General features: G+C 32.8%; 1 protein-coding gene across 1 annotated transcript in view; it reads left to right on the forward strand.

Annotated features, from left to right (window-relative positions):
* Window positions 1-4,311: 4,311 nt before the first annotated feature.
* slc25a22a (solute carrier family 25 member 22a) overlaps window positions 4,312-12,421 on the forward strand; it is a 32,661-nt gene continuing 24,551 nt past the window's right edge. Inside the window, exon 1 of the mRNA XM_051099155.1 lies at window positions 4,312-4,557. The gene's annotated coding sequence lies outside the window, so the exon portion shown is untranslated. The remainder of the gene's footprint in view (window positions 4,558-12,421) is intronic.

Here is a 12,421-nt window from a genome sequence, read left to right on the forward strand (position 1 = left end):
AAATAAATGCTTTCTATTTCAATATATTTTAAAATGTAATTTATTCCTGTGATTTGAAAGCTGAATTTTCATCATTTTTACTCCAGTCTTTAGTGTCACATGGTCCTTCAGAAATTATTCTAATATGCTAAGAAACATTTATTATTATCATCATCATCATCAATATTTATGGGGGGAAGAAATGATAGAAATTAATACTTTTATTTAGCAAGGATGCTTTAAAATGATCAAAAGTGATGATAAAGACGTATAATGTTACAAAAGGTTTCTATTTCAGAACATTGTTACTCAGCTGTTTTCAACATATTAATAATAATAATGTGACTGTAGTAATGATGCTAAAAATTCAGCTTTGAAATCACAGGAATAAATTGCATTTTTAAATTTAAGTAGAAAACACTTTTTTTAAATAGTAAAATTGTTTCAACATTTTACTATTTTTGCTGTACTTTGGATCAAATAAATGCAGGCTTCTTTAAAATTAAAACATTACTTTAAAATTAACATTAAAAATCTTACTGTCCAAAACTATTGACTGGTAGTGTATGTATGTATGTATGTATGTATGTGTGTGTGTGTGTGTGTGTGTGTGTGTGTGTGTGTGTGTGTGTGTGTACTTGTTTTTGCTACATTGTGGGGACCACAAGGATAGTAAAACCTGAAATTTTTAACATTGTGGGAACCGGCCTGCGGTCCCCACAATGTTAAAAAATTATTGAAAATAGTAAATGATGTTTATCTGAAAGTGTAACGATGCAAACATGTTTTCTGTGAGGGCTAGGTTTAGGGTTAGGGTTGGGTTAGGGAATTGCGTTTGGTCAGTATAAAATCTATAGAAGTCTATGGAAAGTCCCCACAATTCACAAAAACAAACGTGTGTGTGTGTGTGTGTCTGTGTCAGATTTCGTGCGAGGAATGGACGAATGAAGACGAAGGTCCAAGATAAAGTCTTTATTATAGGCAACAGGCAAATCCACAGCAGGCGGGTACACACATTAACGCTGACGAGACCGGACGACAAACACAGAACTGAATGCAACTTATATAGACAGGTGATAACGATGAACTAAATTAAGACACAGGTGATAGAAGGTTAACTAATGATGATTAAACAAGGACAGGAAACGGGAACAACCAAATATGGGCAGAAGAGGGAGAAACCAACATAAACAGTCCACAGGGGTGTGACAACGTGTGTGTATGTATATATATGTATATATGGGTCAAAGACGTCAAGTGATTTTATGTCCACAGAAAGCACATTAAATGTGTCTACTTGTAAGGCTTCAAATAAGTTTTTGGAGAATAAAATGTCAAAATTTGATTGAAATAATATTACATTGTCATTCGGTGTAACACTGAATATTAATATTTATGTAAGAATTGAAACAACATGACTTTCACATATTAAAATATATAAAAGAAATGAGCATATTAAATTTTATTGTGTTTTAAACAAGTAAAAAAAAATCTTACTGAAATTTTTTTTTTAAAATGTAGAATTACAACTAATTAGTATTTGGGGTGAAAGTAATTCATAAATCATGAATTGATTTTTGTTGTAAATATGCCTGACAAAATTTTCTACACTGAATTACATTTTAGTGGGTGTCTTCTGTAAATTAGGGATAAATGTATGATATTTATTTTTTGCTCAGAAAAAGACAAACAAAAATGCAATTAAATTAAACAGAAAACATTTATTTATTAATGTGTTTTTTTGGAAAAACAACAATTTAAAGCAGTATTACACTTATTGTTTTTATTCTTAAACCCTTTTTTGTCTTTGACCCATATATGTATATATATATATATATATATATTACTGATTTATATATATATATATATATTATAAGGGCTGGCAAACGATTAATCATGATTAATCACATACAAAATAAACGTTTGTGTTTGCCTAATATATGTGTGTGTACTGTGTGTAATTGTTATGTATATATAAATACAAGCACATTCATGTATATGTATTTAATTTATTTATTTTTTATATATATATATATATATATATATATATATATATAGTATATAAATAACATTTATTTTAAATATATACATTAATTTGTGTGTATTTATATATACATAATAATTACACAGGCATATATCAGGCAAACTCAAACTTTTATTTTGTATGTGATTAATCGCAATTAATCGTTTGCCAGCCCTAATATATATATATTAAAAATAAATATTACAAAAAATTTATAAAAAAATGGTCTTTTGTAACAACAATACTTTTTTTTTTTAATTAAATACTGTACACTTTTAATTAAAATAATTAAAAGCAGTATATCAAATACCACCATAATGTACACAAGTACAATTTTTAGTAATAATAAATCAATTCAAAGAAAAATGTTATAATTTGTTTTAAAATGAAAATAATAAATCATAGGATTTCATAGGACATAGGGCTCATAGCAGCTATAGGGAAGAAACAAGAAGAATAACAACATTAAAATTGTCTGCACTACAAACCAGTATGTTCATAATTAAGATACTACATTAAAACTAGATGAGTAAAGTTTGAGAACAAACTTTAAGTTGGCTTGAGAAAGCCTAGCCTGAAAGTTTGAAGCAGTTGTAATAGTATGGAAGCAGCATGAATTAACACATTGCTTACATGATTTAACATGTTTTAGCATGATTAGCTTATTGCTTGTATTTTTATAGGCTGATTACAATGTTGTTAGCATGATTAGCATGTTGTTATCATAATTTGAAAGTTACTAGAATGTTGATAGCATGTTTCGCTCATGATTAGCATGTTACTAACATGTTTCTAACATAGCTAACATGTTACTAGCTTGTTGTTAACATGTTTCTAGCATGATTAGCAAAGTTGCTAGCATGTTTCTAGCATGATTAGTATGTCGCTAGCATGTTTCTGGCATGATTAACAAGTTGCCAACATGTTTCTGGCATGATTAGCAAGTTATTAGCATGATGTTAGCATGATTAGCATGTTACTAGCATGTTGCTAGCATGTTTCTAACATGATTAGCAAGTTACTAACATGTTAGCACGTTTATAGTATGATTAGCATGCAACTAGCACATTGCTAGCATGATTAGCACGTTACTAGCATGTTGTTAGCATGTTTCTAGTATGATTAGCATGTAACTAACACATTGCTAACATGATTACCAAGTTACATGCATGTTGTTAGCATGATTAGCATGTTACTAACATGTTGCTAGCATGATTAACATGTTACTACCATGTTGCTAACATGATTAACAAGTTACTAGCATGCTGCAAGCGGATTAGCATGTTGTTAGCATGTTTCTAACATGATTAGCATGTTACTATCATTTTGTTAGCATGTTTCTAACGTAATTAGCATGTTGTTAGCATTATTAGCATGTTACTAGAATTTTTCTTAGCATGTTTCTAACATGATTAGCATGTTACTAGCATGTTGTTAGCATGATTAGCAAATTACTAGCATGTTGCTAGCATGATTTAATGAGCTTAAATGAGTCTAAATGGATTAAAAACAGTGCATAGAAGTGAAGCTTGATTGAGGCTCAAGGGATTCTGGGAGTTTAGATTTGAATTTTGTCAGTTGGAGTTTGAATAGTGTTGCTCATCTGAACATTCCGTCAATGTAAGTCTATGGGATTTTTGGTGGGTTTGATAGACTGGTTTATGAAAACCGTAAGCCGGATCAGTTAGAAAAGATACAGCACACCGAGTCAGACCAGTCTGAAGGTCTGGACCGAGTTTGGCGGTTCTAGCTTGAAAGCTCTAGGAGGAGGTAGATACCGAAATTTGGCTCAGAAGAAGAAGAAGAAGAAGAATCTTAAATAGTAGATCAGTAAGTTGGCTTTCTCAAGCCAACTTAATAATATGGTAAGACACACCAATTTGCAATATCAAGCCGCAAAATGAGCTGTTTTGTACAGCTAAAAATAACTGAACGCTGGTGAGACCGGAAGCCACACCCATAATGTTTACAAATGGGGTAGAAAAGTGCTTATCTGTCATGAAATCAATGCAAAAAATCTGAAGAGACACAAAAAATAAGTTTAGTAATCCCTGCATAGCCATAGCAGTGTAAACATCTGCACAGTCCAAACTACATCAAATTATTAAATCAGTAATATTCATGCTCCAGTTTTTGGACCTTTTTTAAGCATGTAACAAGTGTGGTGTATCCCTAAATCCAAACGGGACTCCAACACCAACGGGGCTACATCCTTTTTTGATGTAGCACCCGCCCCTGTATACAGCTCAAGGTCAGCGTTGCGTGACGCCGATGACGTCAGCACGCATTTTTTTACCTTTGCTTAAGCAGCAGAAAGAAATCTGACGGCGCTGTAACGGACACGCACCAGCAGGCGGCGACGGAAAAACACGGTATCCCGTCCTTTCCTCTCCTCCTTCTCCTCCTCCTCCCGTCGTGTCGTGCTTTAACTCCCTCCTTTTCCTCCAAACACACGCGAACGCGAGTAACACCGGCAGCTTTAACTATTATCACACTGTCACCGGAGGAGGAACGTTACCTGAAGCCATAATAACGGGACAAAACTGCAGGATCCGGTATGTAGCGTTTTTTACAAGCGCTTTATTTCTTTGACGAACATTTGAATGGTATTAATATTCATATTTGTATCGCCTAAGGTGACTGTGAGAAGAGAATTATTTATGATATGATCGGTCTGCAGAGGAGGCAGAAATAACGGTACAGCTGTTCATATAATATGATGCGGCTGAGCGTTTCCCGTTATGTGGCACAACACGATTCCCCATCGCTGCGTGACGCAAGAAGGCGTTTAAAATCCAAACAGACAGATCAAACCGGCAAACGGTTTGACAAAAACGCGAACGCGCTTCTTTGACAGCTTCTTTCATTCTAACGGCCGCGTTCTAGCTTGCGTTCCGCGCGCGAACATCTGTTTTTCATCACACAGCGGTGCGCGTTTCGTCTGCGCGTTCTTGTACGTTAACCGGGTTTGATCCCCGCGGGATTAACCGGCCCCGCGGACGCGGCTGCGCGGAATCCGCCCCAGAGGCATTAACGACGGACGTTATGTCTGTACGGATCTGCAGCGGATCATCGGCAACATCAGGGCGCTGCGGCGCGCGCGTTCTCAACGCGCCGTGCGCGCTCTTGAGTCTCTCGTGGATTTGAACAGGATTCTCTGCAGCAGAATTATGTCATCAGACACTATCATCGACCTCGTTCAGATACTGCAAATATTTCTTCTTCCTTCTGTATATTTTAGCAGTTTGTTTACCAGATGAAGTAATTGCGTCCTTGGACTAAAAGCAAATGACCGTGTTAGAGAATCATGGTATTCTGGACATGTTACCTTGAAATACCATGTACATGGCATAATGCATGAATTTCAGTACTGTGGTGTATTTCAAAATACTGTAGTATTAACACCAAGGTAATACCTTGTCTTTATGCTGACACCATAGTACTGCTATGCTGGGTTAAAACAACCCAATTTGGCCTATATTGGTAACCCAACGCTGGGTCAAATATGGACAAACCCAGTGTTTGGTTATTTTAACCCAGCCAGTTGGGTTAAATCTTTGACCCAACATGTTGGACTGTTTTAATTAACTCAAATATTGAATGAATTACTATTTATGGCTTAAAGTTAACCAAAAATAGGTTGGAAATTAAAAAGCAGACACAGAATTACTACACTCTAAAAAATGCTGGGTTAAAAACAACCCAGCTTGGGTTATTTGGCAACCCAGTGCTGGGTAAATATTGGACAGAACATATGCTGGGTTATTTTGACTCAGCTGGTTGGGTTAAATGTTTTTACCAAACACGGGTTATTTTATTTAAGCCAACTATTGTTTAAAAATTATTATATTGCTGATTTAAAATGGACTGGAACTTATAAAAACACACAGAATTACAATAATCAAAAGATGAACATTTATGAAACAAGAACACATGGACAAAATACAAGACAAATTGAATTTATTTGGGTGAATACAGCAGAGTTTACAATATTACATACATTTAAACTCATTTAACAAGCATTTAAGACAAAAAATGTAACATTTAAGTAGAATTTTAATTTTGGTGTATTCAGTCGATCTTTGTAATTGCTTTTTACCGAAATGGTGTTAATTCTCATGCATTCTAAGAGCTAAATATCACATTTTTGGAGTCGCTTTAACCCGCGGACATGAAAAACAACCCACGGCAACAGTTTTAAAGTTGCCCAATTATGCGGGAAAACCGCAGACTTGGTAACACTGATACAAACCTTAATTTCACTGAAGAAGTCCACTAAATTGGCGGCATTGAGGACTCGCTCTCTCCTAAAGAGAATGAAAAGCCCGCACTCCGACTCTAACCCAACAGCTTGGTTGAAGTCAGGGTTGCCAGGTTTTCACAACACAACCCACCCAATTGCTGCTCAAAACTAGCTTTAACTTGCAGAAATGAAAAACAACCCACGGAAATAGTTTTACAGTCGCCCAATTCCGCAAGAAAGCCACGGACTTGGTAACACTGACACAAACCTTCATTTCACTGAAGAAGTCCACTAAATCAGCAGCATTCAGGACTCGCTCTCTCCTAAAGAGAATGAAAAGCCCGCACTCTGACTCTAACCCAACAGCTTAGTTGAAGTAAGGGTTGCCAGGTTGCTACTCAAAACTAGCCCAGACGCATTTTGGAGGGGCTCCCCTGGTAAAAATCGCGTTCTGGTTGGTAAAATACACATTTTATGGCAGGGTTCCCCTGGTAAAATTCGCATTCTAGGGGTTAAATATAACGTTTTTGAGGTTGCATTAACCCGCTGCATAAAAAACAACCTGCGACAACAGTTTTACAGTAGCCCAATTCTGCGGGAAAACCGTGGATTTGGCAACACTGTTTGAAGTGAGTACGCACTGGGTTGTTTCACTGGAGGGAGGGGGAGGGTTGTATAGTTTAGTGGTTAGTGAGATTGACCCAGCCACTAACCCAACAGCTGGGTTACACAAAAAACTACCCAACACTAGAAAAATAACCCAACATAATAACCCAACAGGCATAACCCAGCATTTTTTTAGAGTGTACCATGTTTAAAAAAAACATGGTAATACCATGATGGTACTTTCTTTGTAGGTTGCTTCATCTGGCTTGAAACCGTTGCGATTTTTGCTGTTTCATATTGACTAAGCTTTAACTTTACAATGTATTTTTTTCAAACACAATCTCATCTGAAAAGTGACCTTTAGTGTAAGTTAATGACTGCTGGCAGGGTAAAGGTGAAAGATAACTAGTTAAGACAGAAGAGCAGAACACCTTGCAGATAACAGGTTGCTTGTAAGTTGTCCTTTAGTCACAGCCGTATGAAGATTTTCCCGTACTATCTCACTCAAATAATAGAATACATGGTTGCAATTTATTTTACAGTACGTGGACTTGCAGTGTACTTAGTGTGTACCTACCTAAGAAAGGTCTGCTAATATAAGGTGACTACATGGGGTAGGGTTCGGTTTAGGGGTAGGTTCAGGATTAGTACCTTGTTATTACTTAGTTATTGTAATTACTATAATATGTACATAGTACATACTGTAAAATAAAGTGCTACCGAATACATTTCAAAAGAATTTAAGTTATTTTGCTAATTTCTATATTGCTTAATTTCCATTGTGCCTACATAATTTCATTTAAATGCAATGCTGTGTTCACACACACACAAACACACACACACTCTTCTTAAACTCTTCCCGGCTTAATAGTGAGCACCGTGAGAGAAAGAGAGAGTGAAACAGCATACGGTCATGAGAGTACAGTACATCAGCTAACCAGTTAACCAGCAGACAGCGAGAGCTCATGAACTGAGTGGCTGATATGACATCTCTCTCATCTTATCATGGTTTACACTCAGTAAATCTGTTTTTGCACTACAGTCAGTCACTCATCACTGTCGGCTCATTTCTGCACACATTGATTCACCGGTCAAACTCTGACACTGCAAATCTACTGGACGCTGAGTCTTTCTTTCTTTCTATCTGTCTTTCTTTCTTTCTTTCTTTCTACTTTTTAAAAATGTAGTTTTTAGTTGATAAATTCAAATATATATTAAAAATATTAATGATTAAATATTAAAAAAGTAAATGAAGTTTTTGGACAGTAAGATTTTTAATGTTTTTTAAAATCTTGAAAAACATTTTTACTCACCAAGCCTGCATTTATGCATTTATTTGATCCAAAATACAGCAAAAAAAGTACAATTCTGAAATATTTTGCAATTTAAAATAATTTAAAATAACTGTTTTCTATTTGAACATATTTTAAAATATAATTTATTCCTGTGATGTCATTACTCCAGTCACATGATCCTTCAGAAATCATTTTAATATTTTGATTTGCTGCTCGAAAAACATTTTTTATTATTATTATTATGTTGAAAACAGCTGAGTAGAATTTCTTCTTTATTTTATTTTATATTTTTTGTGTTTTTTTTTATTCATGCTTGGGGTTGTTAAAATAGTCCAGTGGTAATACCATGGTCCATTTATTTTATTTTATTTTATTTTATTTGTGCTTTGAGTAGTGAAATTCGTGTTTGGGGTTGTAAAGATTTATTTTGTTTTTGAAAGAAAAGTACCATAGTAAAATCCAATAGTTTAATTTAATTTAAATTAATTTAATTTAATTATTTATTTGTGGAAATACCATGGATTATTTTATTTTTTATTTTACTTTGATGTTTTGATTAGTAAAATTTATGTTTTTGATAGAACTTTTTTATGCTCACCAAAGCTGTATTTATTGGATGTTTTCTATCTGAATATATTTGAAGATATAATTCATTCCTGTGATCAAATCTGAATTTTTAGATTTCAGAAAACAGCTGAGTAGAATTTCTTCAGCTTTTCTTCTTCAGAATTTTTTCTTTCTTCAGAAGAACAGCATTTATCTGAAACAGAAATCTTATAGTGTAACATTATAAATGTCTTTATCACAACTTTTAATCAATTTAAAGCATCCCTGTTAAATAAAAGTATTAATTTCTGTAATTTCTATAAAGTATAATTTCTACATATAGTGTATAATGTCACAAAAGATTTTTATTTCAGATCAGTGCTGATTTATGGAACTTTCTGTTCATCAAATAATTCTGAAAAAAAAATTACTCAGCTGTTTAAAATATTGATAATAATAGTAATAAAAATGTTTTTTGAACAGCAAATCAGCATATTAGAATGATTTCTGAAGGATCATGTGACACTGAAGACTGGAGTAATGATGCTGAAAATTCACCTTTGATTACAGGAATAAATTACACTTTAAAATATATTCAAATAGAAAGCAGTTACATACAAATGTTTGGACTAGTGTTAATATTTGTCCACTTCTGATGCATCTCAGTATCACTGTAATATTTGCTTACTGGGATGCTAATATGCACTCATCTCTGTTTGTTCTCACAGTAGCATTTAAATGCAATATATGGTTGTCAGATTTCACTCTGTGTCATTGTGTGGTGATTATAATCAGAAAGCACAGCTGGATTATTCTGGGTTTGAAGCACAATGTAAAATCTCCTGAGATCAAACACAGACACAGCGCTCAGACTGAAACCATGACAACAGGCCTGCCGAGACAAAGAGAGATGAGACGGCCTGTAAATAATACTGTAAATAAATGGGCTGTACATGTGCGTGCGGAGCCCGTAGAGCATCTGTTATCAGAGACCGATGAACGACGGGTGCGGTTTGGTCAAAGGTGCACAGAGATTTCTAATGGATTCAGGAACGGACAACAGCTGGAAAAAGCAGGTCACAGCAGCTTAAAAGAATAATTCCGCCAAACTCGCACTCGCTGAAATGCAAAACTAGATTTTTTTCTTGTCTTCGTATTCGAACATCTTCGAAATTCGTATTTTTATTCAGCGAGCATTCAAATGCAAAAATCAGTATATTAGAATGATTTCTGAAGGATCATGTGACACTGAAAATTCAGCTTTGATCACAGGAATAAATTATACTTTATAATATATTACAGTAGAAATCAGTTATTTTAAATAGTAAAAATATATCAAAATTTTACTGTATTTTTAATCAAAAAAATTGCTTTGGTGAGCAAAAGAGACCATTTTTAATTTTTTTTTTCTAAACGCCTACTAATCTACAGAATTTTTGATAAAAGCAACTCACTTTAGGCTGTCGTGCTACAGTAGGCGGTTTGTTTCTCTACAAGCTTTAACCATCTTAATCGTGCTGATCTACCAGGTTGAAACCAGGTGTGCCCATTGGTAGACCAGCTGATGTTCATAAATGTCTGACGAGAATTTTTTCCAGCAGGGCTTTTATAGAAAGAAAGGGTGACTGATTGTGCAGTTTTTGGATTCAGCAGCTGCTTGTGATCTCAGGTCGACTTCACCTACTTTCTTCTCCTCCTCCTCTCCCTCCATCTTTCCCTCCTTCCGTCTTCTCTCTCCTCCCACCCAGCTGTCTCTCATTACAGCTCCCTTTTCACTCTCTCTTTACACTCCTCCATCCTTGTTGGTTCTCTACATCCCTCCAGTTGGCAGAGAAACACAACATGTTGCCTGTATTTTATAGCTGACCTCTTGTGTTTTTCTTTATAGAAAAGTACCATAGTAAAATCCAAAATGGTTATTTTTTTTATTTTATTGGTGTTTTGGGTAGTGAAATTCATGTTTGGGGTTGTAAGATTTATAATAGTAGTTAATTTAATTTAATTTAATTTAATTTTTGGAAATAGTCATTTGGTAATACCATGGTTTATTTATTTTATTTTATTTTACTTATTTTTTGGTGTTTTGGGTAGTAAAATGTATGTTTGGGCTTGTTAAGATAGTCCTTTTGGTATAATTTAATTTAATTTTTAATTTAATTTAATTTTTTATTTTATTTTATTTTATTTTATTTTATTTGTGTCTTGGGTAGTGAAAATCATGTTTGGGGTTGTTAAAATAGTCGTATGGTAATACCATGGTTTATTTTGGTTAATTTAATTTAATTTAATTTATTGGTGTGTTGGGTAGTGAAATTTATGCTTGGTGTTGTTAAATTAGTCCTATGGTAATACCATGTTTTTTTATTTAATTTTATTTAATTTTATTTCATTTCATTTCATTTATTGGTGTTTTGGGTAGTAAAATTCATGTTTGGGGTTGTTAAAATAGTCATATGGTAATACCATGGTTTATTTTGGTTTATTTTATTTTATTTCATTTCTTTTTCTTTTCTTTTCTTTTCATTTTATTTATATATATTTAATATTATATTATATTATATTATATATATTTATTGCTGTGTTGGGTAGTGAAATTTATAAATTATTATTATTTTTTATTTAATTTAATTTAATTTAATTTTATTTTATTTTTGGAAATAGTCATTTGGTAATACCATGGTATATTTTATTTTATTTTATTTTGTGTTGTTTTATTTTATTTTTGTTTCTTTTATTCATGTTTGGGTTTGTTACCAGTGCACTGGCAATACCATAGCTCATTTATTTTATTTTATTATTATTATTTTTTTTTTTTTTGTTGATGTTTTGGGTAGTAAAATTTATGTTTGGGCTTGTTAAGATAGTCCTTTGATTATACCATAGTTTATTATTTAATTTCATTAATTTAATTTAATTTAATTTTTTTAATTTAATTTTATTTAATTTTATTATTTTATATTATTTGTGTTTTTTATTCATGTTTGGGGTTGTTAAGATCCAATGGTAATACCATAGTTTATTTATTTTATTTTATTTTATTTTAATTTTCTTTTTATTTTTTGGTGTTTTGGGTAGTAAAATTTATGTTTGGGCTTGTTAAGATAGTCCTTTGGTAATACCATAATTTATAATTTAATTTAATTTAATTTAATTTAATTTAATTTAATTTAATTATTTATTTGTGGAAATTATTTTATTTTATTTTATTTTATTTTACTTTGATGTTTTGAGTAGTAAAATCTATGTTTGGGGTTGGTTAGATTTATTTAGTTTTTGATAGAACTCTTTTAGGCTCACCAAAGCTGTATTTATTGGATCAAAAATATGGTAAAAACAGTTAAATATTATTACAATTTAAATAGCTGTTTTCTATCTGAATATATTTTAAGATATAATTCATTCATGTGATCAAATCTGAATTTTCAGCATCATTACTCCAGTCTTCAGAGTCACACAATTATTTAGAAATCATTTTGGTATGTTGATTTGTTACTCAACAAACATTACTGCTGCTTTATTTTTTTGGAAACTGTGATTTTTTTTCCAGGATTCTTTAATGAATGAAAAGTTCAAAAGAGCAGCATTTATCTGAAACAGACATTTTATAACATTATAAGTGACACTTTTGATCACTTTAATGCATCCTTGCTGAACAAAAGTATTAATTTCTTTGCAAAAGTATTTCTAAGACAAAACATGAGTGATGAATGTCCTACTACTGACTGTTAG

This window comes from Labeo rohita, chromosome 25 (assembly GCF_022985175.1).
Source record: "Labeo rohita strain BAU-BD-2019 chromosome 25, IGBB_LRoh.1.0, whole genome shotgun sequence".
Lineage (NCBI taxonomy): Eukaryota > Metazoa > Chordata > Actinopteri > Cypriniformes > Cyprinidae > Labeo > Labeo rohita.